Source organism: Amblyomma maculatum, chromosome 3, assembly GCF_055883805.1.
Source record: "Amblyomma maculatum isolate TAMU_Amacu chromosome 3, ASM5588380v1, whole genome shotgun sequence".
Classification (NCBI taxonomy): domain Eukaryota; kingdom Metazoa; phylum Arthropoda; class Arachnida; order Ixodida; family Ixodidae; genus Amblyomma; species Amblyomma maculatum.
In genome coordinates, this window is record NC_139346.1 from 110,527,845 (window position 1) to 110,554,957 (window position 27,113).

Consider the following 27,113-nt stretch of genomic DNA (forward strand, 5'->3'; position numbering starts at 1 on the left):
CTAACAGCGTCATGGTTGAGGTTTTGAAGCAACTCAGCTCCGGTTACCAATAGTTCTTTCTTTTTTCTTTCAGGATTCGATACCTTGCTTTGCCACTGCAGCACCACATTCATGCTTTCCAGCGATCGATAATGGTGCTGCAGTTTCCCACGCGGCAAAGGTTGTCGCCCGCGCTGGTGAAGCGGGCTCCCCGACAGTGGTCGCATTTCAATTAATTCACCCCGTGTCATTGGCGTCTGGTTGCGGTGTGAAAAAGAGGCTGATAGAATACTGAAACTCCAGTGCAGATGCGTTGAACTGCTACAAGAGAGTTACTATAAGCCCTTTATACCTAGTGGCACGGGCAGAGTGATATTCTTTTTATTAGTTTTGGGTAGCCTCAATATAATATAGTTATCGAAGTCTGTCGGTCTGAAGGCGCAAAAACGAGCTCTCACTGCTCCGCCTCTTGAAACGAACGTCTGGGGTGAGCACACCCTCGCGCTCATGGCCGCTCCGGTCATCCTAACATCTGAACATTAACGTCCTCATTTCCGTCATCTTTTCCCTACTTTTGGACATATTTTCAGAACCTGAAATCCAATCCTGCTTGCATTTTATTCGCTTAGTGGCCAAAAAGTCAGATCTACAGCAACTGCAAATTCCTGTTTTAAGGGTTTTATTGGACTGTTCGTAACTACTAGTGCATCAATATTGTGCAATATGTTTTTATTGATATTGACAGTTGATGTAGAGAAGAATGCGTGAACAAAGTTTAAAAAGATATCAAAAACAATTTTTTTATTGTACTCAGAAATTTTCATTGTAATGGTGATGGTGATTGCGAAAAACGTCTGTGGGCTGCCCTATGCCACAGTGCATCAGGAACTCTACGCATACCAAACTGACTCCGATTCATTCATTGCTGTGTCTGTCACAGCTAGTTTGCAACGTCGAGACAAAAAATGAAAGAGGATGATGAGGATGAAGTGGCTCGCTCGTTTGTTGAAGATTAAGAAGATTAGGCTATTGGCATATACTCCCAGGCTCTTGTATTCATTTCGGGTCCAAGACTTAACGCCAATTTTCGCTGCTGAGTTTCTGACCATTGAATTGGCCTTGACTAAAATGCCTAGAAATATTTCTAAGGTTATTTTTCTTTCTGACAGCCTATCCATGCTGTTATCGCTCAAAAATTCGAAGGACACTCTGCTTTGCCGTTCCATTAATTTTTTTCTCCCTCCTCACATTTCAGATGTGCGTTTTCAATGGGTCCCTGGCTACTGTGGTATTACATATTGCCACCTGGTGTCCCTGATGTTCTTAGGTGGCGCCTGCAAGAAAAGGACGCTCGCGTGCTGTGCGCGGAACTTTACCTGCTGGTTCAGGTTCGTCCCGTAGTTTTAGTCACGTCTAGCCCTGTTGTCCGTGACATATTTTGGTGTCGGCGCTAGGTTTCGATCGCAGTACATGTCCCGTACACCACCTCATACCCAGGACTCAACTCCTGTGCCAGTCGACACCCCTTTGCACCGTTCTAGCCAAAGGAATCAAGGCCTGCCGTCTGAGCACGGGCCGTCGGAGTTCAACACCGCAGCCGCCCCTGGACCGGCTATGCAAGCTCCAACTTACTACACCCTGCAAAATCCACGATTGCCTCAGCCCTCCCACAGCAGTCAGAGCGAAGACGTCGAAGGCTGGCTTATCCAATTTGAACGGGTCGCCTCGTTTAATCAGTGGGACGACACCGTCTAGCTTCGAAACGTCTTCTTCAGCCTGGAAGATGGCGCTCGTACTTGGTACGAGAACCGAGAAGACGCCCTAACATCATGGCGTGAGTTCTGCCGACGCATTCATGAGACCTATACCAGCGCGGATCGGCGAGAACGCGCAGAAAGGGCTCTACAGTCTCGTACATAGATGCCAAATGAGACTGTGACCGTGTATGTGGAGGACATGACCCGGCTCTTTCGACGTTCTGACCCGGCCATGACCGAAGACGAAAAGGTGCGCCAACTTATGAACGGTATTAAAGAGCCACTGTTCGCTGGCCTCGTGCGTAATCCACCAAGGACGGTTGCCGAGTTTCTTTAGGAAGCTGTCACAATAGAGAGGAAGCTCCAGCAGCGGTCTACCACTTACGACAGGCCGGTGGTCACCGCTTCGGTTGTGGAGCCGTTTTCGGCCTTCGGGGCTACCCCGAACCTACGCGTCATCATCCGCTCAGTTGTACGCAGAGATCCAGACGCTTTTAGGTGCTCCACAGCGTATGATCGGCTGGGTAGCTAGCATTGTCCGCGAAGAGCTTCAAGCGTTGGAGCCTTCGGTAGCGTCCGCTGATCCACAACCTTTCCCCACGGAATACCTGCGTCCAACTTATGCAGATATGGCGCGACGCCCTGCCCCTGCTTCGGCCCCATTACGGCCACCCGATCAAGGCTCACTGTATTGCGTACACACTGAGCCGTTCGTCGATAACCGACGACCTCCCCAGCGGAAGGCGGACCTGTGGCGCGCCCCAAATCGCCACCGCCTGTGCTTCCATGGCGGAGAACCAGGTAATCTCTATCACCAGTGCCCCTATCGACACGAAATTCACGGATTTCCTATCGACATGCGTCAACCTACAATAGGCCAAATACCCCGAGATATTGAAGACTACTTAGCGCAGCAGCGCATGGCGCCAACTTCTCAGCAGCAGTCACGATTCACGTCCCCACGCTGACCATCGCCGCAGCCCAGGTCATCCTAGATGGCGCAGCGACGGTCGCCAAGTCCCCACCGGGAAAACTAAAGACAGCGACCTCCGGTGGCGAGGCCGCTTGAAATCGACGTGGCGAAGACCTCCTGACAACGAGACCTGTGAGCGATCTGGATTTTACGGCACCGACGACAGTTCCTACGCATGAACATCGACTCTCGCTGGATATACCCCTGGTTCTCGACGGTCATAAGGTTAGTGCATTGGTGGAAAGTGGCGCGGATTTTTCAATTATAAGTGGGAAGCTAGCAGCGCTTCTTAAAAGAGTAATGACACCATAGTCGGGCACGCCGATTCGCACCGCTGGTGGACATGTCGTAACTCCCAGCGGCCTGTGCATGGCACGAGTTCAAATTCGCAGCTCCACGTTTATTGTAAGCTGCCTCGTTATACCTGACTGCTCCCGTGACTTTATCCGTGGGGTTGACTTTCTCCGGGAGTATGGAGCTATTATCGTTTTCATGAAGCGCACAGCGACATTTTCAACCGAGAAAACTGCTGATACGGACACCAAGAATCGCCAACGCCGCGCCGCCCTTCGAACTTCCGCCGAGAGCGTTTCGATTCCGCCACGCGCCAGTGTTTTTGTGACTGTTACTTGCGACGAACTGCGTGATGGGCATGCGGTTGCGGAAGGCAACCAGTCACTTTTGCTCACTCACGGCATCTGTACAGCGCGCAGCCTCATCCACCTCCGCGACGGACGGTGTGAGCTCCTGGTGACTAACTCCACCAACAAACCACGGAATCTTTTTCGTGCCACTGCCATCGCGTTTGCTGACTCCTTAGCTGATGTTTCAGAATGTTTTACGTTTGGGGCTGTTAGCACTGTGCAGCCTCAACTTGACAGTCTTGATATTAGTCCGGATCTCTCGGACACACAGAACAGTGAGCTACATGCCCTCCTACTACAGTAAAGCACTTGTTTTGCGTCCTCATCGAAAGTACGGCAAACGACTCTCGTGAAGCACCGTATCATTACTCCTGACAACGCCCGCCCTATCCGCCAGCAGCCGTACCGTATCTCAACGACGGAACGTGAAGCGATTCAGACATAAGTTCAGGAGATGTTTTGTGGTGGTGTAATACAACCATCCAACAGCCCGTGGTCATCCCCTGTCGTGCTGGTAAAGACAAAAGATGGGACCCTTCGGTTCTGTGTCGATTATCGAAAGTTGAATGCCATCACTAAAAAAGACGTCTACCCGCTGCCCCGTATCGACGATTCGCTCGACTAGCTTCGTTGCGCCCAGTACTTCTTCATTGACTTGAAGAGCGGGTACTGGCACATTGAGCTCGATGAGCGGGACCGCGAAAAAACAGCTTTTGTCACCCCAGATGGACTGTACGAGTTCGAAGTGCTGCCTTTTGGCCTATGTTCAGCGCATGATGGACACCGTTCTCGCCGGCCTCAAATGGCAAATCTGCTTAGTCTATCTCGACGACGTTGTCGTATTCTCTGAACCCTTTGAAGAACATTTCGAATGTCGGCGCGCAGTATTAGATGCCCTCCGGTCAGCTGACTTGACGCTCAAGCCCGAGAAGTGCCACTTTGGCTACAAAGAATTGAAGTTTCTTGGTCACCTTGTGAGTGCCGCAGGCATTACGACAGACTTCGACAAGACTTCTGCGGTCGCCAAATTTCCGGTTCCTGCAAACAAGAGAAATTTGAAACGCTTCCTGGGTCTCTGCGCGTACTGCCACCGCTTCATCGCCGATTTTTCGAAAGTTGCCGCACCCCTGACTCGCCTCACGCGCAATGATACACAGTTCGTGTGGGGCGTCGAGCAACAAGAGCCTTTGCGGAGCTACGCAGCCGACTGCAAACAAGCCCTGTTCTTGCACACTTTCATGAAGACGCTGACACCAAAGTCCACACCGACGCCAGCAATATCGGCCTTGGCGCTGTACTCGTTCAACACCAAGCTGGCCTCGAAAATGTAATTGCGAATGCCAGCCGCACGCTCTCCCGCGCCGAGACAAACTACTCCACTACGGAAAAGGAATGCCTTGCGGTTGTGTGGGCAACCATGAAATTTAGGCCTTACCTCTATGGCCGTCAGTTTAAAGTGGTCACCGATCATCATTCCTTGTGCTGGCTGGCTAACCACCGCGACCCATCGGGACGCCTAGCACGATGGAGTCTTCGCCTTCAAGAATTTGATTACACCACTGTGTATAAATCTGGCCAGAAGCACAAAGATGCTGACGCGCTGTCGCGCGCACCCGTCGGTTTAGTCGATGAGAGCACGGACGACGAGAGCGGTTTTCTTGGACAGGTGAGTGCTTCAGACATAATGACCCGACAGCGAGCTGTCCCGGACCTTCGACCTGTCATTGACCGCCTGCAGGGTCGCGCTGCTGATATCCCTCGGCAAGTTGCTCGGAACCTGTCTGCTTTCTGTGTCCGGAATGGCGCTCTATTCAAACAGAATTCCAGCACTGTTGACCGAGCGTACCTCCTCGTAGAGCCCGGACCTCCGTGCCGATATCCTTTTTGCTTGCCATGATGAGCCAACCTCTGGCCACTTGGGCTTTGCACGCACACTAGCTCGAGATAGGCAAGCCTATTATTGGCCTAAACTTGCTGACGCCGTTCATCGCTACGTCAGAGCCTGTCGAGAGTGCCAACGTCGAAAGGCGCCGCCTCTCAAGCCAGCGGGGCTGCTCCAAACTATTGCGCCTCCCCGAACACCGTTTGACCAAATTGGCATCGGCCTTCTGGACCCATTTCCGCTGATATCGGTCGGTAACAAGTGAATTATAGTCGCGACCAACTATCTCACATGGTATGCTGAAACCAAGGCGGTGAAACGTGGCACGTCATGTGAGATTGCCCAGTTTTTATGCGGCAAATCGTGTTGCGCCATGGCGCGCCGTCCCAAGTAATCACCGATCGAGGCACGGCATTTACGGCACAACTTATGCACGACGTATTTGAGCTGAGTCACACGAGCCATCGCAAAACCATTGCTTATCACCCACAGACGAATGGCCTCACATAGAGACTCAATAAAACGATCGCCGACATGATTGCAATGTACATAGACTCCCAGCACAAGACCTGGGACGAGATTCTCCCGTACGTCACATATGCCTACAACACTGCCATCCAAGAGGCGAAGCGTTTCACACCATTTCGCCTGCTCTATGGGCGCGACGTTCAGACGATGTTAGATGCCATGCTTCCGTGCTGCACTGATAATCCTCTCATCCTAGAAGCTGAACGGTTTGTTCAGCGCGCCGAGGAAGCACGTCAACTTGCCCGCATCCACATTCAGCAACAGCAGGGAAAGGATACGCGTCGCTACAACCTGCGTCATCGACACGTCACATACTAACCAGGAGAGCAAGTTTGGGTGTGGACACCGGTGCGCTGGCCCGGCTTCTCTGAAAAGCTGATGTCGCGTTACGTTGGACCTTACAAGGTTTTGCGCCGTGTCACAGAAGTGACGTACGAAGTCCTTCCAACGGGTACTGTGCAGACCTCGCGTCAGCAACCACGCTCCGAGGTGGTGCACGTAGTCCGCATGAAACCGTATTGACCGTATTTCACGCGGTAATGTGCAGTGTACTATGCACTCGTTTAGTTGTGTAGGGCACCGCCTCCGTTTTATATACGGTTTCTGTACTGACTTGCATCGCCCATCGCTCGCGCCCAGTCTGTGCTTTCGTTTTTTTTAGGATGGGGAGGAATGTCACTTGGTGTCCCTGATGTTCTTAGGTGGCGCCTGGAAGAAAAGGACGGTCGCGTGCTGTGCGCGGAACATTGCCTGATGGTTCAGGTTCGTCCCGTAGTTTTAGTCACGTCTAGCCCCGTTGTCCGTGACATATTTTGGTGTCGGCGCAAGGTTTCGATCGCAGTACATGTCCCGTACACCACCGCATACCCAGGACTCAACTCCTGTGCCAGTCGACACCCCTTTGCACCGTACTAGCCAAAGGAATCAAGGCCTGCCCTCTGAGCACGGGTCGTCGGAGTTCAACGCCGCAGCCGCCCCTCGACCGGCTATGCAAGCTCCAACTTACTACAGCCTGCAAAATCCACGATTGCCTCAGCCCTTCCACAGCAGGCAGAGCGAAGACGTCGAAGTCTGGCTTATCCAATTTGAACGGGTCGCCTCGTTTAATCAGTGGGACGACGCCGTCTAGCTTAGAAACGTCTTCTTCAGCCTGGAAGATGGCGCTCGTACTTGGTACGAGAACCGAGAAGACGCCCTAACATCATGGCGTGAGTTCTGCCGACGCATTCGTGAGACCTATACCAGCGCGGATCGGCGAGAACGCGCAGAAAGGGCTCTACAGTCTCGTACATAGATGCCAAATGAGACTGTGACCGTGTATGTGGAGGACATGACCCGGCTCTTTCAACGTTCTGACCCGGCCATGACCGAAGACGAAAAGGTGCGCCAACTTATGAACGGTATTAAGGAGCCACTATTTGCTGGCCTCGTGCGTAATTCACCAAGGACGGTTGCCGAGTTTCTTTAGGAAGCTGTCACAATAGAGAGGAAGCTCCAGCAGCGGTCTACCACTTACGACAGGCCGGTGGTCACCGCTTCGGTTGTGGAGCCGTTTTCGGCCTTCGGGGCTACCCCGAACCTACGCGTCATCATCCGCTCAGTTGTACGCGAAGAGCTCCAGACGCTTTTAGGTGCTCCACAGCTGATGGTCGGCTCTGTAGCTATCATTGTCCGCGAAGAGCTTCAAGCGTTGGAGCCTTCGGTACCGTCCGCTGATCCACAACCTTTCCCCACGGAATACCTGCGTCCAACTTATGCAGATATGGCGCGACGCCCTGCCCCTGCTTCGGCCCCATTACCGCCACCCGATCAAGGCTCACTGTATTGCGTACACACTGAGCCGTTCGTCGACAACCGACGACCTCCCCAGCGGAAGGCGGACCTGTGGCGCGCCCCAAATCGCCAGCGCCTGTGCTTCTATTGCGGAGAACCAGGTCATCTCTATCACCAGTGCCCCTATCGACACGAACTTCACGGATTTCCCATCGACATGCGTCGCCCTACAATAGGCCAAAGACCCCGAGATGATAAAGACTACTTAGCACAGCAGCGCATGGCGCCAACTTCTCAGCAGCAGTCACGATCCACGTCCCCACGCCGACCATCGCCGCAGCCCAGGTCATCCTGGATGGCACAGCGACGGTGGCCAAGTCCCCACCGGGAAAACTAAAGACAGCGACCTCCGGGGGCGAGGCCGCTTGAAATCGACGTGGCGAAAACCTCCTGACAACGAGACCTGTGAGCTATCTGGATTTTAAGGCACCGACGGCAGTTCTTACGCATGAACATCGACTCTCGCTGGACATACCCCTGGTTCTCAACGGTCATAAGGTTAGTGCATTGGTGGACAGTGGCGCGGATTTTTCAATTATAAGTGGGAAGCTAGCAGCGCTTCTTAAAAGAGTAATGACACCATAGTCGGGCACGCCGATTCGCACCGCTGGTGGACATGTCGTAACTCCCAGCGGCCTGTGCATGGCACGAGTTCGAATTCGCAGCTCCACGTTTATTGTAAGCTGCCTCGTTATACCTGACTGCTCCTGTGACTTTATCCGTGGGGTTGACTTTCTCCGGGAGTATGGAGCTATTATCGTTTTCATGAAGCGCACAGTGACATTTTCAACCGAGAAAGCTGCTGATACGGACACCAAGAATCGCCAACGCAGCGCCGCCCTTCGAACTTCCGCCGAGAGCGTTTCGATTCCGCCCCGCACCAGTGTTTTTGTGACTGTTACTTGCGACGAACTGCGTGATGGGCATGCGGTTGCGGAAGACAACCAGTCACTTTTGCTCACCCACGGCATCTGTACAGCGCGCAGCCTCATCCACCTCCGCTACGGACGGTCTGAGCTCCTGGTGACTAACTCCACCAACAAACCCCGGAATCTCTTTCGTGCCACTGCCATCGCGTTTGCTGACTCCTTAGCTGATGTTTCAGAATGTTCTACGTTTGGGGCTGTTAGCACTGTGCAGCCTCAACTTGACAGTCTTGATATTAGTCCGGATCTCTCGGACACACAGAACAGTGAGCTACATGCCCTCCTACTACAGTAAGGCACTTGTTTTGCGTCCTCATCGAAAGTACGGCAAACGACTCTCGTGAAGCACCGTATCATTACTCCTGACAACGCCCGCCCTATCCGCCAGCAGCCGTACCGTATCTCAACGACGGAACGTGAAGCCATTCAGACATAAGTTCAGGAGACGCTTTGTGATGGTGTAATAAAACCATCCAACAGCCCGTGGTCATCCCCTGTCGTGCTGGTAAAGACAAAAGATGGGACCCTTCGATTCTGTGTCGATTATCGAAAGTTGAATGCCATCACTAAAAAAGACGTCTACCCGCTGCCCCGTATCGACGATTCGCTCGACAAGCTTCGTCGCGCCCAGTACTTCTCCTCCATTGACTTGAGGAGCGGGTACTGGCAGATTGAGGTCGATGAGCGGGACCGCGAAAAAACAGCTTTTGTCACCCCAGATGGACTGTACGAGTTCAAAGTGCTGTCTTTTGGCCTATGTTCAGCGCATGATGGACACCGTTCTCGCCGGCCTCAAATGGCAAATCTGCTTAGTCTATCTCGGCGACGTTGTCGTATTCTCTGAACCCTTTGAAGAACACCTCGAACGTCGGCGCGCAGTATTAGATGCCCTCCGGTCAGCTGACTTGACGCTCAAGCCCGAGAAGTGCCACTTTGGCTACAAAGAATTGAAGTTTCTTGGTCACCTTGTGAGTGCCCCAGGCGTTAGGCCAGACTCCGACAAGACTTCTGCGGTCGCCAAATTTCCGGTTCCTGCAAACAAGAGAAATTTGAAACGCTTCCTGGGTCTCTGCGCGTACTACCACCGCTTCATCGCCGATTTTTCGAAAGTTGCCGCCCCCCTGACTCGCCTCACGCGCAATGATACACAGTTCGTGTGGGGCGCCGAGCAACAAGAGTCTTTGCGGAGCTGCGCAGCCGACTGCAAACAAGCCCTGTTCTTGCACACTTTCATGAAGACGCTGACACCGAAGTCCACACCGACGCCAGCAATATCGGCCTTGGCGTTGTACTCGTTCAACACCAAGCTGGCCTCGAAAAGGTAATTGCTTATGCCAGCCGCACGCTCTCCCGCGCCGAGACAAACTACTCCACTACGGAAAAGGAATGCCTTGCGGTTTTGTGGGCAACCATGAAATTTAGTCCTTACCTCCATGGCCGTCAGTTTAAAGTGGTCACCGATCATCATTCTTTGTACTGGCTGGCTAACCACCGCGACCCATCGGGGCGCCTAGCACGATGGAGTCTTCGCCTTCAAGAATTTGATTACACCACTGTGTATAAATCTGGCCAGAAGCACAAAGATGCTGACGCGCTGTCGCGCGCACCCGTCGGTTTAGTCGATGAGAGCACGGACGACGAGAGCGGTTTTCTTGGACAGGTGAGTGCTTCAGACATAATGACCCGACAGCGAGCTGTCCCGGACCTTCGACCTGTCATTGACCACCTGCAGGGTCGCGCTGCTGATATCCCTCGGCAAGTTGCTCGGAACCTGTCTGCTTTCTGTGTCCGGAATGGCGTTCTATTCAAACAGAACTCCAGCACTGTTGACCGAGCGTGCCTCCTCGTAGTGCCCGGACCTCCGTGCCGATATCCTTTTTGCTTGCCATGATGAGCCAACCTCTGGCCACTTGGGCTTTGCACGCACCCTCGCCCGAGTTAGGCAAGCCTATTATTGGCCTAAACTTGCTGACGCCGTTCATCGCTACGTCAGAGGCTGTCGTGAGTGCCAACGTCGAAAGGCGCCGCATCTCAAGCCAGCGGGGTTGCTCCAAACTATTGCGCCTCCCCGAACACCGTTTGACCACATTGGCATCGACCTTCTGGGCCCATTTCCGCTGACATCGGTCGGTAACAAATGAATTATAGTCGCGACCGACTATCTCACACGGTATGCTGAAACCAAGGCGGTGAAGCGTGGCACGTCATGTGAGATTGCCCAGTTTTTATGCAGCAAATCGTGTTGCGCCATGGCGCGCCGTCCCAAGTAATCACCGATCGAGGCACGGCATTTACGGCACCACTTATGCACGACGTATTTGAGCTGAGGCACACGAGCCATCTCAAAACCACTGCTTATCACCCACAGACGAATGGCCTCACGTAGAGACTCAATAAAACGATCGCCGACAAGATTGCAATGTACATAGACTCCCAGCACAAGACCTGGGACGAGATTCTCCCTTACGTCACATATGCCTACAACACTGGCATCCAAGAGACGACACGTTTTACACCATTTCGCCTGCTCTATGGGCGCGACGTTCAGACGTTGTTAGATGCCATGATTCCGTGCTGCACGGATAATCCTCTCATCCTAGAAGCTGAACGGTTTGTTCAGCGCGCCGAGGAAGCACGTCAACTTGCCCGCATCCACATTCAGCAACAGCAGGGAAAGGATACACGTCGCTACAACCTCCGTCATTGACACCTCACATACCAACCAGGAGAGCAAGTTGGGGTGTGGACACCGGTGCGCCGGCTCGGCTTGTCTGAAAAACTGATGTCGCGATACTTTGGACCTTACAAGGTTCTGCGCCGTGTCACAGAAGGGACATACGAAGTCCTTCCAGCGGCTACTGTGCAGACCTCGCGTCGGCAACCACGGTCCGAGGTGGTGCACGTTGTCCGCATGAAACCGTATTTCACGCAGTAAAGTGCGGTGTACTATGCACTCGTTTAGTTGTGTAGGGCACCGCCTCTGTTTTATATTCGTTTTCTGTACTGACTTGCATCGCCCATCGCTCGCGCCCAGTCTGTGCTTTCGTTTTTTTAGGAGGGGGAGTAATGCCACCTGGTGTCCCAGATGCTTTTAGGTGGCACTTGGAAGAAAAGGACGCTCGCGTGCTGTGCGCGGAACTTTGCCTGCTGGCTCAGCTTCGCCCGTAGTTTTAGTCACGTCTAGCCCTGTTGTCCGTGACAATATAATGAAAGGGCAGATTTTTTAGCAAAATCTGCTTTTAGTGAACCTCTTGGTCCATTCATACCTAATATCGTTTACTTAACATTAGCACGATTTCAAAATTTCCAATGTCTCCATCACCGCAGTAACGAGCCTCTCCTTACTGCACCAGATTACCAACACTTCAGATGGCCTTGCCGTGGCCGCATGTGTGTTTCAAGGCTATGTGAAGTGTCTATGACTCTCTTGCGCTGCGTTCGGGGCTCTCCGCTACTAACCTCTGTGAGTCTTGCAAAGAAGTTGAATCCATCGATCATTTTTTTCTCTTCTGCGGGAGGTTCGCATCTCTCCGCAAAATTTACTTAGCAACTCCCCTTTCGAGATTAGGCCTTCCACTAACTATTCCAGTTCTCCACTCCTTCGGGGCAAGCGGCAAGGGATATGCCTTAAAACCAGTGTGCGATGCTATTCATGAGTACATAATTTCAGCAGGTAGATTCCTATGCTAGGTATGATTTCATTACCTTTTCTTTTCCTTTTTATTTTTTTTCCAAATTCTAGTTAAACAACCATATTTATCTGAATACTCTAGCCCTTGAACATATATATTTACAATCTACAATGCACCCTGGCCAATCCCCCGCCATGGGTATGTGCCATTTTGTCTGAGGTCATCATCATCAAAAAGAAGTGCGTCGAACTTATCGCCTGGCTCCTTGGCTGAATACAAATACCCTCGCACTTGTATTCAGAACTCGAGCGTAACCACTGAGCCATCACGCCTTCTATGCTTGAGATTCGGATATAAATGTTGTAGGCAGGTCGCAGAATTATTGTGGATTGTGGGCGAATGTTCTACTTAAGATGGGTCCCGAAAGCAATAGCGCGCATTCATAGGCTTAATTTCTCGACGTTCTTCCTAAAGCTCAATAGGCCTCACTCTGGAAGCGAGAGACCAAATGAGCATAGGCATTAAAAAAAGTTTGGCAGAGGCAATTTACGAGACATTTCTGGTCACAGGCCGACGACAACGACCTTCCTTTTGAGACGTGTGTTAGCGAGGTACGCACACCTGCGAGAAAACGTGCAGAGACCACACGATTTGACAAGTCTGCACATCCGCTTTTTCTGACGGTGTAAGCGGTTACTTCTGTTTAAGGTACTCTCGTAAATACACTTGCCAGCTTGCCCAAACAATTTTGTCTGGTGCATTGTTTTGTATTAAAAGAAAGCAATCGTAATGGTTAAGCTGTACGTGTTGGTTCAATGCTGGGTACTAAAGCTGGAACGTGAAACCGAAGGAGGTTCTCGCCTCTATCAGCCTCTCTCGCCTCCCTGCCGTTCCCCGCCTAGTCGGAAAAAACTACAGAAAATTTTCTGATGGTACGACAGAATTTCTGTGCGGGTTTTGACGGGAAACCGGTTGTGACAACAAAACATTCTGTCGCAACATCAGAAATTTCTGTAGTTACAACAGAAAAGTGCTACTGAACTACAAACAGAAGTATACTACAGAAAAACTACAGAACTACAGAAACGTACTACAGAACTACAGAAAAGTCTGTTGGTTACGACAGAACTAAAGGATATTTTGTCGTATTTTTGACACATTTCTGTAGTTTTTTTCGACTGGGCGGTAGTCTGCGCAGAGCGTGCGCAAGCCAACAGCGCATGTGAGACGCACCAGCACAGTCGGTGGGAAACAGGCGGAGGAAGAGGGTGGATGTTTACTCTGGAGGCGCGTTGAGGCCAAATTACAGGCGCCGGCGAGCGCGTTTCATCGTACTGGGCCTGCCGCTTTCGAGCTCGCACGATGTCGACAATCGCCGAACTTTTCGCCGTAGTCCCTTTATGTTGACTCTCCGGCTCTCCGAGTGCGTTTTTTTTCCCTGTTTTTTTTTTGTCTTGATATATAATCTCGCCTATTACTGCCCTGTAATATATAGATAGTGATATATATGGAGTCAAGATTCTCCCCTATAGTCTGTCCCTATATGCGGCACAGCTCAGTGGAATGCAATTGCAGCCCCACTATGTGTGCGCAATATAAAGCAGTAACAGCGGCTGACACTCCTTCATTGTGTAGGCAAATCTGTGGTAGTGTAATAGGTATGAAATGGTTTAGTTCAGCTGGGACATTAGAAAACTTAAACTATACAGGTTGCTTCATTGCATAGGCGTTTATGTTATTATGTTATTGTAAGCAAGTGTGGACACCAAATTTCGAGCTATCATTTTTTTTGTTGCGATCATTCACGACACTACAAAATAAGCATGGAATTGAGCACTTCCTGCCTAAAAAAGCATATTTCAATTTCTGCTAGCAAGCCATCAGTTTCAGTAGTCGATCGGCGGCTATCATGCAAATATTGAACAAGCAGCTATTATGTCACTGCTTATGTATGCCTTATGTGACTTCAACTTTCAACTCGTCTGACAAAAGTAAGGGCGGGGGCGGGGCAGTGTCCAATGAATGCTAATCAAAACACAAGCAGCAACAGCATGCACAGTAGTGGTACTGGCTAATGGCTTCTTGTAGGAGCCTTTGTAGCAGAAGAAATCGCAGTTTGTAGCAGAAATTTCTAGTTTTGTAGCAGGTAAAATGGAATTTTGTAGCAAATATTCGAGCTTTTGTAGCAGAAAAAAAAGGTTTTGTACCAATAGTTCAAATTTCGAGGTGCATAAATAAAGAAGGCTTGTTTAATTTCTGGAACCCGATTGCTCAGATGTTTATAACGATCATAGCCATGCAAAAACAAGCTTCAGGCCCAAATGCAGTGTAAAGGCCTGTTCTTTCTTTAAAAAGCCCTAAATTAAAGACACAGAAGATTTTGCTAAAACTTTCATCGTTTTTATTCACAGGGAAGACACAACGAGATATGAAACTACGCTATAAACACCGCAGCCTTGGAAAGGAGGTTGCTAGCTGTCTTAATACAAAAACTCGCTGTAGAAATTCAGAATTGCCGCTTCTTAAAACTTCTACTTTAGGGCACTATTTTTTATCTTGCCTTGATGACTCTAGGTTGTACAATGCCGCTGTGAGCCTTCCCTGTCTATTCTTCAGAAGGGCTTGTCCACTTTCAACGTCTCCAAAATGTTTAGACATGACGCCATTTGAGAAAAGCAGCTCAGCATTGCTGCTCATATTCCTGGCCAGCCTGATTTCTTCCTGCACCTTTTCCTGATTCTGACCTCTTCTCTGGATATCTTTATCCTGTAGATCAGGGTAACGTCGAGGTCAGCATTGGTGCTCATATTCTTGTCCAGCCTGATCTCTTTCTTTATTTTCCTGATTCTGACCTCTTTTCTGGGTGTTCTTATCTGTAGATCAGGGCAACGTCGAGGTGCCTTTTTCCTTTAAGACCAGCGCTGATTGGAGGGAAAGGGGGAAAATATTTTTGCAGGTCCTGGGTGGAGATTTTATTCCCTTGAGAGAGGAGGTGCGCTGCTGGCGCTGCTCAGTCAAAAGGTGTGATGCGCGAGGATGTAGAGTGAGCGCCGATTCTGTGTGTTCGCAATCTTTGCTTTCGTTCTTTTTCTTCCGGTAGTTTGGCGGGGTGGCGGGTTAGTTAAAGCGACGCAGGGAGTTGGAGTCGTGAGTCTGCTTCTCCGCAGCGCATTGCAGGGATTGTGCATATGCCTTCCTCATTGTAAGAAAAACGTTCAAGGGTATTTACTGAGAGTATGCGGGGCTGCAAATCTATTAGGTACCTGCACATTAGTTATTTGCACTCGCGCACGCCCATACACATGCAGTTTTGTAGTGTCGGAAAAGAAATAACTCTCCAGATTGAGATAAACTTCTAAAGGGCAAGTAAATGTTGACGTTTGGAATTAAGCTGTGAAATTATACAAGATTGTCCACACTAGGGGTAGAACTTAAGGTACAAAAGCGGCCAAAAGAGTCCAGTGCGCGCGCACAGTAACAGTAAAATCCCTAGCTCCGTCCGCTGCTACTTAGGTCATCGCAGCCCATACCTCAGTGGAACAAAAAAAAAAACGAGAAGGGTTCAACGGTGCTGAACCGAACCTGTAGCGAAAGCATTAGCTGCGGGTGACCGAGCGTTCTTGTTCTCTTAGGCGCCGCGCCGGCTCGGGGGCCACGGACATTAGACAGGTTTAGTTTCACGAAAGTGGAAGCTTCACGTACGTGCAGCGCCTACGTGTGACCAGTGCGCATGCGTTGAACGTGAAAGGTTCGCGTGACCTTCACGGATGTACGTGAGATTTGGATTTTCACTTTGAGGTCCTCGCGTTGCTGGCGTGCTCGTAGCGTTGACAACATCGCGGCGCCCAGAGCGCCCGCTTCACAGCGATAACAGCTTCTTCGCTAATCTCTCGACGTGATATCATGTTCTAAACTGTTCTATTCGCCTTCCATTTTCCCACCCTTACCCTCACATAAACATTCAAGCAATAAATCGATTTTGCTCTCCAGATCGAACGGCAGTTTTGCAGCTGTTAAGCCTGACGAAGTAGAGTTTGCCGTTGGCATAGAAATCGTCTCGCGAGATTGGCTTGGCTTGAACTCATCTTATAATAGAATGGCTATATTGAGGCTGGAATATTGGCTTGCTTTTGACTCGTCTTGTATAAGAGTGGCTGAAACAGTGTCTGTATTTGTTAATCGATGTCGCTAGGATCGACGCACGGCATGTGTTGCGAACGTGTAACTATAAGGGTTTCAATAAACGTGCGTGTCGGCTACGTAGACTTCTCACGTTCACGTAAGGGAAACTAAAAGTGTCTGCTAACACGGCACACAGCGACGAGCGGTTAGAACTTTCTCAATAAAAAATAAGGAAGCAAGTGGGCATACTGCTCCAGCTGTGCTTTGCCGAGGGCAGTTCAAACCATCACTCGTTTGAAACCTCGCCGTCTGCGTTGGCCAGCCTGCTCGCATATCCTTTGCGCGTAACCCCCCCCCACACACACGCGCGCACACACACACACACACGCACACACACACACACACACACACACACACACACACACACACACACACACACACACACACACACACACACACACACACACACACACACACACACACACACACACACACACACACACACACACACACACACACACACACACACACACACACACACACACACACACACACACACACACACACACACACACACACACACACACACACACACACACACACACACACACACACACACACACACACACACACACACACACACACACACACACCCGCACACACACGCACACACACGTGCGCGTGCGCGTGTGTGTTAATACTAGAACTGTGTAAATGCTGAATGCTTCATTAGGTCATTTCACATGACACTGAATTCAAAAGAAGCAAAATACAAGATGCAGCACATAACTGTTATGAAAATTACTTGTCATACCCTGCTGTGCGAAAGCCAAATGCAGCAAAGTAGACGTCTTTTCAAGTAATGGACAGTGCAACGAGCACAAAAAAATCAAGGCCGCTGCACTGTTATTCCAGTAATTATTTCCCACAAATAAACTTCCTGATATTTCCCTCGGTAAACTAAGTGATCACGGTAATTGTACTACCCTTTGGAGCATTGTCTTTCCAGGCATTTCTAGTTTTCATATTTTGCCATAGATAGTTTTTTTTGGCTAGGATATCTGTAGCTTCAGAAAACTACCTGACCCAATGAATAGTCTTCGTAGTTAAGAAGCCCTTTCTTCATAAATTTAATTTGTGCAAATTGAGTATTTGTCTATACAGCAAATCCAGCAAATGGTTATCTTCTAGTCAAGAATATGCTTTTGCAAAGTAATACAGCCACACTGTGAATGTGCATCAGGAAACCAGTATTCAGCCTGGCTTGCACATGAAGTAGCAATAAAAAAATTTAGGTGATACCCACTTTGAAGTGATACGCTTGATTACTGAAGCAACATGACTTTCAAAACTGAGACCACAAGCCAGCCATAGGATTAATCAACTCTTTTAAGCAGTTCGTACTGACTTTGTGGAGTGAATGTCTAGCCTACATTCGTCACACGGCTCCAAGACCTAAGTCAGCAATTCGTGTGAATATATGCACTGGCAAAGACTAGGTAGAAATTAGCATATCAAGCTATTCTGCTCAAGAAGCATGCGATTTATTCATTTAGGACAGTTGGGCCTGTCGTGAAAGCAGTGCAACACTGAGCGTTAACTAGCACCACACATCTTAAAGAGATGAGATACTGATCTTTAAGTGCCCAAGTTTTAGAGCAATGGAAAGCTTGCTTTTTTTAAGGTGTTCGATGGATTCCGCAACAGTTTTATAAGGTGTTCTGCAAATACTTCCAGGTTATTTTTCGATTAGTGTATCAGCCCTTTTTACTTATCCTGATGCTGGAAACCATCATCAACGTAGGTAATGGCGATTGCAAATTTTCTTAGTAGTCCAGTCCGTTCATAGTGTCATTCTAGGCGGGATCGTAGCATTGCTGGCAGCCTACACATTCATGCTATACAGCTCTCTTGGATTACATTTGCGAGGAGTTGGCAGTTTAAGCAGCATTTACACTCTGCCTTGGGAGTCCGGCTGGAGTAATAAAGATGAGAATCATCATCTCTATTCACTTGAGGTTCTCCGTTTACATTTGATAATGTTTAGGTACTGAATTTGCGTCTAACTTTTGTGTTCTATCAGAACAGCATGAGCATGGAGAAAGCGAATTTTACCTGCTCGAAGAAGGAATTTTTGTTGGAGCATCCCTGTTCTAGTTCACTTCATCTTAAAATAAAGCTCAGCTTCCACGGATGTTCCTGCTGATGAGAATATCCATTGCATATGGACAAGCAGCAATTTTTCACGTGGACCTATTTCCATTACGGGCACTGAAGACTGTGAACAACTGAAATAATGCTCATTTGCATTTGAAACTTCCTGTACGATGTCTTAATAGTCCTTCAGCCATCCTTTCCTAAACTTCTGTATAAACTTCACAGGTTCTAGTCTGTTCTAGCAGGTTCTAGCTCTATTGCATTAGAAATACTGCAAAAATCAGTTCAAGGCATATTGCGCAAGTAATATTTCCCACCTTGACATCGTAGTGACCACATTCTTGCCGCAAAGTTTTACTGCTGAAATGAGATCATTTTAAAGAAGAGCGACTGTTCTAAACAAGAACGTTAGTACCACCGAACATCCCCCATAAAAAAGCCAACAGGACCTACAAATCAGTAAAACCCTACCTCCCGCGATACATTATTACCTGCTAGACAGTGTCAAACGAGTTAACGTTAGTGGGAAAAGCATTAACTAGGTAACATTGGTCATCACTAACAGCCCTTTAAGGGGTATCGTTAGGATGACCTCCTACCCATGCATGCTTGTTCTCTGTCTGCTGACATGTCTTGGAAGGTTTTCAATTTTGGACCACATCTGTCCGAGGACAAGTAGGATTGTTATAGGAACCCTGCAGTGAGTTTGCTTGATACATGTGGCGACACCTATCGGCCGACGGGAGCTAACAATGAGGCTGCCCAGACGCAGCCTTAGGCGCCCGGCGTGTATCTCGTAGTGGCAGTGTGCCTTTTGCGGCGCATTTTTATTCGTGTTGGGCGTAGTTTATCACATTTATTTGCTTCACTGAACTCATGCGAAGCTTCGACTTCTACGGATACGAGCAAGAAGAGGAATAAGCGCAGGTACTGCTGCGTGAAAGATTGTCACAATCGCGAAGGGGACCCCAACACCAAGTTGTTCCGCTTCCCAGGGACACCCTGCGAAAAAAAACCGACGAGAGACGTGGATAGCGACTGTGTATCGAGTCAAGTAAGTGAATTTCATTCACTTGCGGCATTGATGGCGTACAAACGCCGAGGGGCAGATAAAAAGATTGTTGTTTGTGCGGAGAAAATGTTATGAACTTCTCATTCGGGCCGGCACATATATGTTGGTTGGAGCACTTGATCGCTGCAAACAGTACGCGCTCCGCGCAATCAAATATAGCGTCTAATGGTAGGCACTGGGCAGGAAGGGAATTGTTTATCATTTTAAACCACGGAGCGTCAAGACAAGCGACAAAACCACGCAGCCGTTGTATCGAATTCGGGCCGCAGTTGATGGCAGGCGAAATACAGAAATACCGGTGTGCTCTGCGCTCCGGACTTCTCCTACGGCGTTTAATTTTAACGGCAAAGCCAACATATGGTCACAACTTCGAAATTAGAGCATTGGAATAATATGACTATAGGTAAATATAGTTCTTAGTCGAACTGCGGTGTATGGAGGCCCGCATGACCCCGTGTGTGGCGCAGGAGCTTCCTACCAATTTGCGCACTATAAACCCTCCTGCATCGTCTATTCAAGCTGCAACATTTGATCTTCAGACGCAGTGTAAGGATTATGATGTTCGTTGTGAACGATTTTTGCAGGGCCTGTTGAAGTAATTTTATAAAATGCAAGGAGACTTGTATTGTGCAAGTGCGCTTTCGCACACACGAAGCTTTCACCTCATATTGTGCGTTTTTTCTGCTCGTGCGATGCAAACGCATCAGCAGGATAACATCGAAACTAGTCTTAAAGTTTCTAGTCTTGTTTTAAGGTGTGTTGCAGTGTACGAACAGAGCGAAACAGTGGGCTGGATACAGCCCACTGTGAATACAGCCACGAGAGTGTCATATTAATCATGGTTAGCTGTTACATGCCTTTTATATCTCCAGATTTAATTATTTCTTTACTAAGCTGTATATTTTAAAAGAGGCCGACGCCAGGTTTACCGCCTAATGGCTTATTTTGATATATCACATTCACCCACTTGAGCGCTTCTTGAAAAGTAATTGCCTGCATTCTTTTTTTACAGTGGTGAAGACTCCTCAAATTGGTGCCCAAATAAAAATTCAAGGTTTTGTAGTAAACACTTTGGTAATGAAGAGAAAAACACCATTGAGAGCTACCCGGGTTACCAGCCAACACTCTTTCCACCAGTCTACAGGAAGTGACCAGTGGAGCCTGCTGCTTAGTTGGAAAGATTCAAAAGGTATGCTCATTATTATGTGATGCGTTAATTACTTTCGGCTTGTTTTTATTTCAAGATTCAAAGGAATTTTTATCATGAATTGCATGCAAGCATGAGTTGTGCAGTCTCCGCCGTAAAAGAAGGCATACAGTTCTAAAAGCCAAATTCATATTGTCATGTTGGCATAGGTGGAGTAGGAGGTCATCTTCACCCTCAACTTCAGCAGCAGGATCAAGCAGCAGGAACACTGGTAGCAGATGATGTGGATGCCAGTTGCTCGGTTACATCTGTGTCGACAGCAGTGGACACGCCGAGTTCTCCAGTTGAGCATGAAGGCCTGTACTTACTATCTGGTGTTGCTGAAGTCCATGCTGATTCTAAAGCTGTGGTAAGCTCCCAGCAACCAAAGTTAATTACTAAACCAGCTCATTTCAGTTGCAAGTTTTCTTTGGAATTATGCTTAAGACATTGGGTTTATATAGAGTGCTTCATGGCATTTGCCTGCATCGACTAAGTAAGATGTAATTGAATATCTTATTTGTACGGTTTGATTTTATCAACTGAATGATGTCTGTGTTATGTAAAATGTGTCCAGGTGTGAAAAACTGCATTGTAATCATTAATTCGTAGCTTTATTTTATTACAAATAAAGCCAGTCTGCCTCGAGGGCTGGAATGAGGAATTGATGTACGGGTTATTATATTTCAGTTTCTTATCTTATCTGACAAGAACTAGACACATCTAACATATCGTACTCATCATTCGGTTTATGAATACAAGTATAAACTATTTAACAGCCGAAGAAAAATGCTGTAATTGAATGCACATGTACTAATGCTTAAGGAAGCAGCTGAAACAAGAAAACATACTATCAAATTTTTGGCATCTGTATTTCTTTAATTTTATGTTATGTGAAATTGAATTGTTGTGTTTGTTATCCACTGCCTAAAGGTTCCCTTGTGTATATTGTGCTTTTCAATGTGTTTTATTTTTAACAGGAAGAGTGTCAAGGCATCCACCTGCTTTGCTTTGGGTGCATAATGAAAGCTTTGGGTGTTGTAGTTAATTCGAAGCCGTATATGGCATATATAAGGAGAGTTGAGTTCAATATTTTTTCAACATCTTGCAGGAAACTCAGACCGAAGGTGCAAGCAATTTTGAAGGACGCTTCTCTGTATTCATCAGCTGCATCCATGAGTAAGAGGCATCCACCCAGGTCACACACTGTGAGACACGCGACTGTGGTACGCAACAGAAGCCAGACACAGTAATTAGATACGGTGGCCCCAACCACAGGACGAGCTACTTTGCTGGCTATGATAGTATCGCAAAGTCTAGCAGCGCTCTGGAAGATCTGTACAATATTAGCCAGTTTGTGTTTTCTATGCTCTTCAGCATGCTGCCTGTTTATTTTGAACGAAGATGTGATGTTACGATGGAAAACAGGCTACCTATTTTTAAATGAAGTTGAAGCTCGGAATCAGCTACTCATCCTTTTCATTCTGTTTGAAGTTAGTGAAACCTCTGTATCACGGCACTTTAAGGCTTTTCTGAAGACTCTCTCATTTGCAACAAAAAGTGGATTTTGTCCCCCATCAAGAGCCATTCGAGCTACCATGCCAGATTTGGGAACACAGCGCGGAACAAGACGCAACACAAGAAAACGAAGGTAGACAGGACGGAGCGCTGAAACGAAGGTAAACAGGACGGAGCGGTTCTTGTGTTGCGTCTTGTTCCGCGCTGTGTTCCCAAATATGGATTTGAACCAACTAGCCCAACAGCAAGTTTTGCTTACCATGCCCATTTGCTTGTACCCATTTTTACATTATCCTGGCTGCCCGTGATTATTGGCTGTACAGAAGTGCGCACTTAACACAGCCCCCAAGTGTGCAGCAAGAGCATGTGCTATATCCTAATTACAAAGGAGGCTACACTCTTAAGTTTCTGGTTGTCATAATACCTGGTGGAATGATTTTTTTCCACTCAAATGCTTATGGTGGCAGGGCCTCTGACGCAGATATCATAGTTAATTTTGGTTTTCTAAACATAGTTGAACCTGGAGATGTTATACTGGCAGACAAATGATTTCCTGGTATCTGCACAGCTTTGGGCGATCATAATGCTGTACTCGCTATGCTTCCGTTCAAGCACGGAGCTCAATTTACAGCTCAGGAGGTCAGGGACACATATAATATAGCACAGGCTCGGATCCATATTGAAAGGATTATCCGACGAATTAAGATCTATAACATACTCAATAACAGAGTGCCAACGGAAATAATTCCTTTCATGACAGAAGTGTTCCATATTTTCGGCATTTTGGCAGATATTCAGCTCCCAATAATTAGACAGAAAGAAAGACAGCCAATTATGGACTGCTGAAGACAGTTATTTTTTTGACCGACAGCTGCCTTCACGTGCTCACTTGACTGGTTATGATTTCCTTTTTGTTTGATTTTGGTTTGTGTTATGACATTTAATGTCCCAGAGCGACTGAGGCTATGAGAGACGCCGCAGTGAAAAGTGGCACGGTGGCCAGGATTTGTTCCTGCATCCTTGGCCGTAGTAGTCGAGCACCCTAACGCGGTACTGGGTTTTTGTTTGCTTTTGTTCTTACGTTTAAGTGTGCTATTGACATTATTTATGTTATCTGCTTACCTTTAACATGGCAAAATGTGACATAGGAATTGAGTAGTGTTCTACAATTTTCTTTTTATCATGCCAGATGGCAGTGGTTCTGAGCATGGGACACTATAATTTAGGATGAATTATTGCATTCATTGAAGGGCTTCCGCACAAGCAACCGTTCTGGAGACTTCTAACTGCATCTGTCCACCAGTTAACAATATTATTTAGCCCATGAACATGCACACAACATAGTCATTATCTAGAATGCACAATTTTGAGATCTATGCAAAGGTTTTGCTCAGAAGTTCCTATCATATACATGGTGAAATAAATAAATTGATACAGGAGTACTTTTAATGCTTTTGCGCTATATATAGTTACTTCTGTGCTGCTCAGGCCATGGACAATTAATACAGAACATAGTGTCATTTCCAGTCGCTGCATTTAAATGACATTACATGCGGTAAATGGCTCCACGTTCTCCATAGAACACTCCCAAACAATCCATGTACTGCAGCTGATTCATAATTTGGATGACACATATGAATTAAATACAGTGTCACAGCAGTACTACGTTGACACATAGTCGCGTCACGAAAGGCTGAAGCAACTGCGCCTCAAATATGTTTAGTTTTGTGCATTTCTCGAAATTGTATATTCGTCCCGCATTATATCCGAGCAGCCTTGTTTACAACGCCGCTAAAAACGGTTTAAACACACTTAACGACTGTTATATTTGTGTATTGCTCGATCGGGCGAGGAACCCTCGACGGCGGCTTGCCCTGCAATGCGACTGTCTTTGCCTCCAGAGTTATTGATTTAGATTGGTCCTAGCGCACACTGTTTGATTATTCCCGCATGCATTTATGTTGTCAGCGTAAGAGACTGGCATGTCTCAAAACTCGCTTCCACAAAAACTCTGTTCGAGCCGAAAAACACGCGCTTAGTGACTAATACTCGTCTTCTGAGACCCACCAACAGTTTCAAGCACGCTGTTTGCTGCGCTGTGCGTGTCGTTCATCGTTGCTGGTACGCCGACGCCAAATGAACCGTATTCCTCCAGCCCGAGACAGACGACGAACATGCATGACGTCATATTCATTTCGGAGCGTGTAACTGTTGCCACGGCAACCAGCGGCAACTGAGAACAAAGGAACTGACGTCGCCTGTCGGTAACGACGACGTCAGCGTCCGCTCTCTGCTGGGCTGGAAACGGAATGTCGCTGCACGACGTGGCGTGTTTTTTTTTTTTGGTTAACGCTCTCGGCTTGTGATTGGAGGGCTAGAAATTTGATTCCTGATGGAAATGACTTTTCTTCTTAAAAATTAGGTATAACCCCGCTGATATGCCGCGGAATCCAGAGGAATATCGTATCGCGGATAATTGTTGCGGACAGATCTGGCCCATTGGTGCGAATAAGCGACAGGTTTAACCTGTAGACGCATTTTAGTACATGTGTGAGGTTTGCGGTGCAACTGTTTGTACATTTCAGACCAATGTAATTTGCTTCTCTGGCTGTCCGACGTTATTTTAGACCCTTTTACTTCTGGAGTTTTGCAGTTGCAAATTATTTGTTGAAAACGGCAGCAAGGTGGAGCGGCATTTGCTTCAAACAGCGTCATGCTACCACCCTATTTATATTCCATCCATCCATCCATCCATCCATCCATCCATCCATCCATCCATCCATCCATCCATCCATCCATCCATCCATCCATCCATCCATCCATCCATCCATCCATCCATCCATCCATCCATCCATCCATCCATCCATCCATCCATCCATCCATCCATCCGTCCGTCCGTCCGTCCGTCCGTCCGTCCGTCCGTCCGTCCGTCCGTCCGTCCGTCCGTCCGTCCGTCCGTCCGTCCGTCCGTCCGTCCATCCATCCATCCATCCATCCATCCATCCATCCATCCATCCATCCATCCATCCATCCATCCATCCATCCATCCTTTCGCGTCACTCCATAGGCACGGCAATTATTCCTTGATGCCTTGGATGCCTTTCTAGGTGCACCGAGTTTCTAGCTAAAGCATTTATCAAAATGGCTAAGAAAAACTGTTCGGTGACGGCTTTATTCCAAGAACTTTCTCTTGAAGCTGTATCAGATTTTGTCTTCAGCGGTAGGCTATCCCTGCTGGAACGATGTCACCTGGAGCAGTACGCTTGCGTGCATACCATCGAGACATTTTCGTAGAAGGGAAGGTAGCGTAGCAGTTACTTTCAATACTGAGAGGCGTTACCAGAGATAAAATTTGTTATCTACCTCACCACTTTGGATTGCAGACAACCTCAGTTCTCTTCCTAGGTGAGCAGTTTGAAATTAGACACTACTGGATCCAGTTTAACAGATTTGAAGAAAAATTTTTAGTTAGAACTGCAGCCAGTTGAAACTTGCTTCAGTTGCATCTGGGAATAGTTCCTCAAAACTTTGAAAGCTGCAGTTGCAAATTCTCGCTACTTGAAAAAGTTGAATTCAAATTGCAGCTTGTTGCAGCCCCAGAAAAATGCAGTTCGTATTAAATAAAAAAGAATGGAATATTTGCGTAAGAGCAATTTCATTACTCAAATGTAGTTACGGATTCACCGTTCAGTTTTCGTTTCTTCATCATCGGGTTTCATCACTCTGCTTTGATGGCGTCTTGAATCTTCTCGCAAAGGCTGTTAGCGAAGTTTTTCATCGGAACACTTGCGTGACATTCAGTAACCTTTCCGCGGTGCGAGATGTTTCCTGACAACTAAATACATTGCAGAAAAAAAATTAAGAGCTGCCAACTCCTACGAGCATGCTTCTGGCCATCAGAGTGCTCGGGGGAGAGCATTGAAAACATTTGTGTTTCTTCACAGCGTGTTGCAGCGCATGCACACTGAATTCGGCTCTGCAGAAGCAAATGCTGCCTGCAGGTTCCCAACAAGTTAAGAACCGTAATTTAAAACGTGCCTCAAATGGCATACCCTTCGCCGACTGCGAATATCCCTTCGTAGGGCAAGCAAACCAATGTGCTCCCTCGACAGCGCCGCTCGTCTGAAGATGTTAGTATGTATATCCACGAGCGACAGACAAGCCATTGGTGTGTGGGGTGCAGCATAGATGCACGCACAGCTCCACCGCCCCTCTGGTACCCCCCAGCTTACTGCATGCAACACGCTGTTCCCCCACAAGTTCGCCATCGTCTGTGGAAGCCAGCGCGAGTGCAATATCACACAGATTAGCTCCAGCCAGCGACTTTCTTGCGCTGTGCCCACGCTTAGGAGTTCGCTTAATGAGTGGATCCTTTTCCATATCTAAAAGGAAAACAGAGTACTCTAACTTTCTGTTAAGTAGCGCCACAAAAACCCGACCCGGATCAAAGGTTTTATGGCCGCCTGGGGATTGGACAGCAGGGGACTGCGTTAATGAGGGTTCGATTCGAAGCAAGTGAAGTGCTTCGCCAGTCTTGAGTAGCAAAGGGATAACAAACATAGGGGTTCTGAACGAAGAGCCGTTGTTTTAGAGCTAATGCTATCTTTCCAGGAACTGCGCACCCGTTAAGAAAACAATGCTATGCGCAGTTCGACAGCAAGGTGCCTCACTGAGAAATGCTCCTAAATGCAAGTACACGTGCACATCAACACATGCATGAAGGTTCAGCATAGAAATGCGTGCAGACAATCCAACTAACGCTTAGGCCGAACAGAGCACAGGCCTTACACATCCCCTAAGTGGATAATTGAACTTCCGGTATGGTCATTTAAACAAAAAAAAAAGGTAAAGGCTGCAGTAGACCTGCTTTATGAGGCTTGCTTTTAAGTTACAGAAACCGTCTC

General features: G+C 48.0%; 1 pseudogene; it reads left to right on the forward strand.

The window, feature by feature from the left end:
• The first annotated feature begins 21,002 nt into the window (after nt 1-21,002).
• LOC146195685 (uncharacterized) lies at nt 21,003-23,162 on the forward strand (annotated as a pseudogene).
• Nucleotides 23,163-27,113: the final 3,951 nt, after the last annotated feature.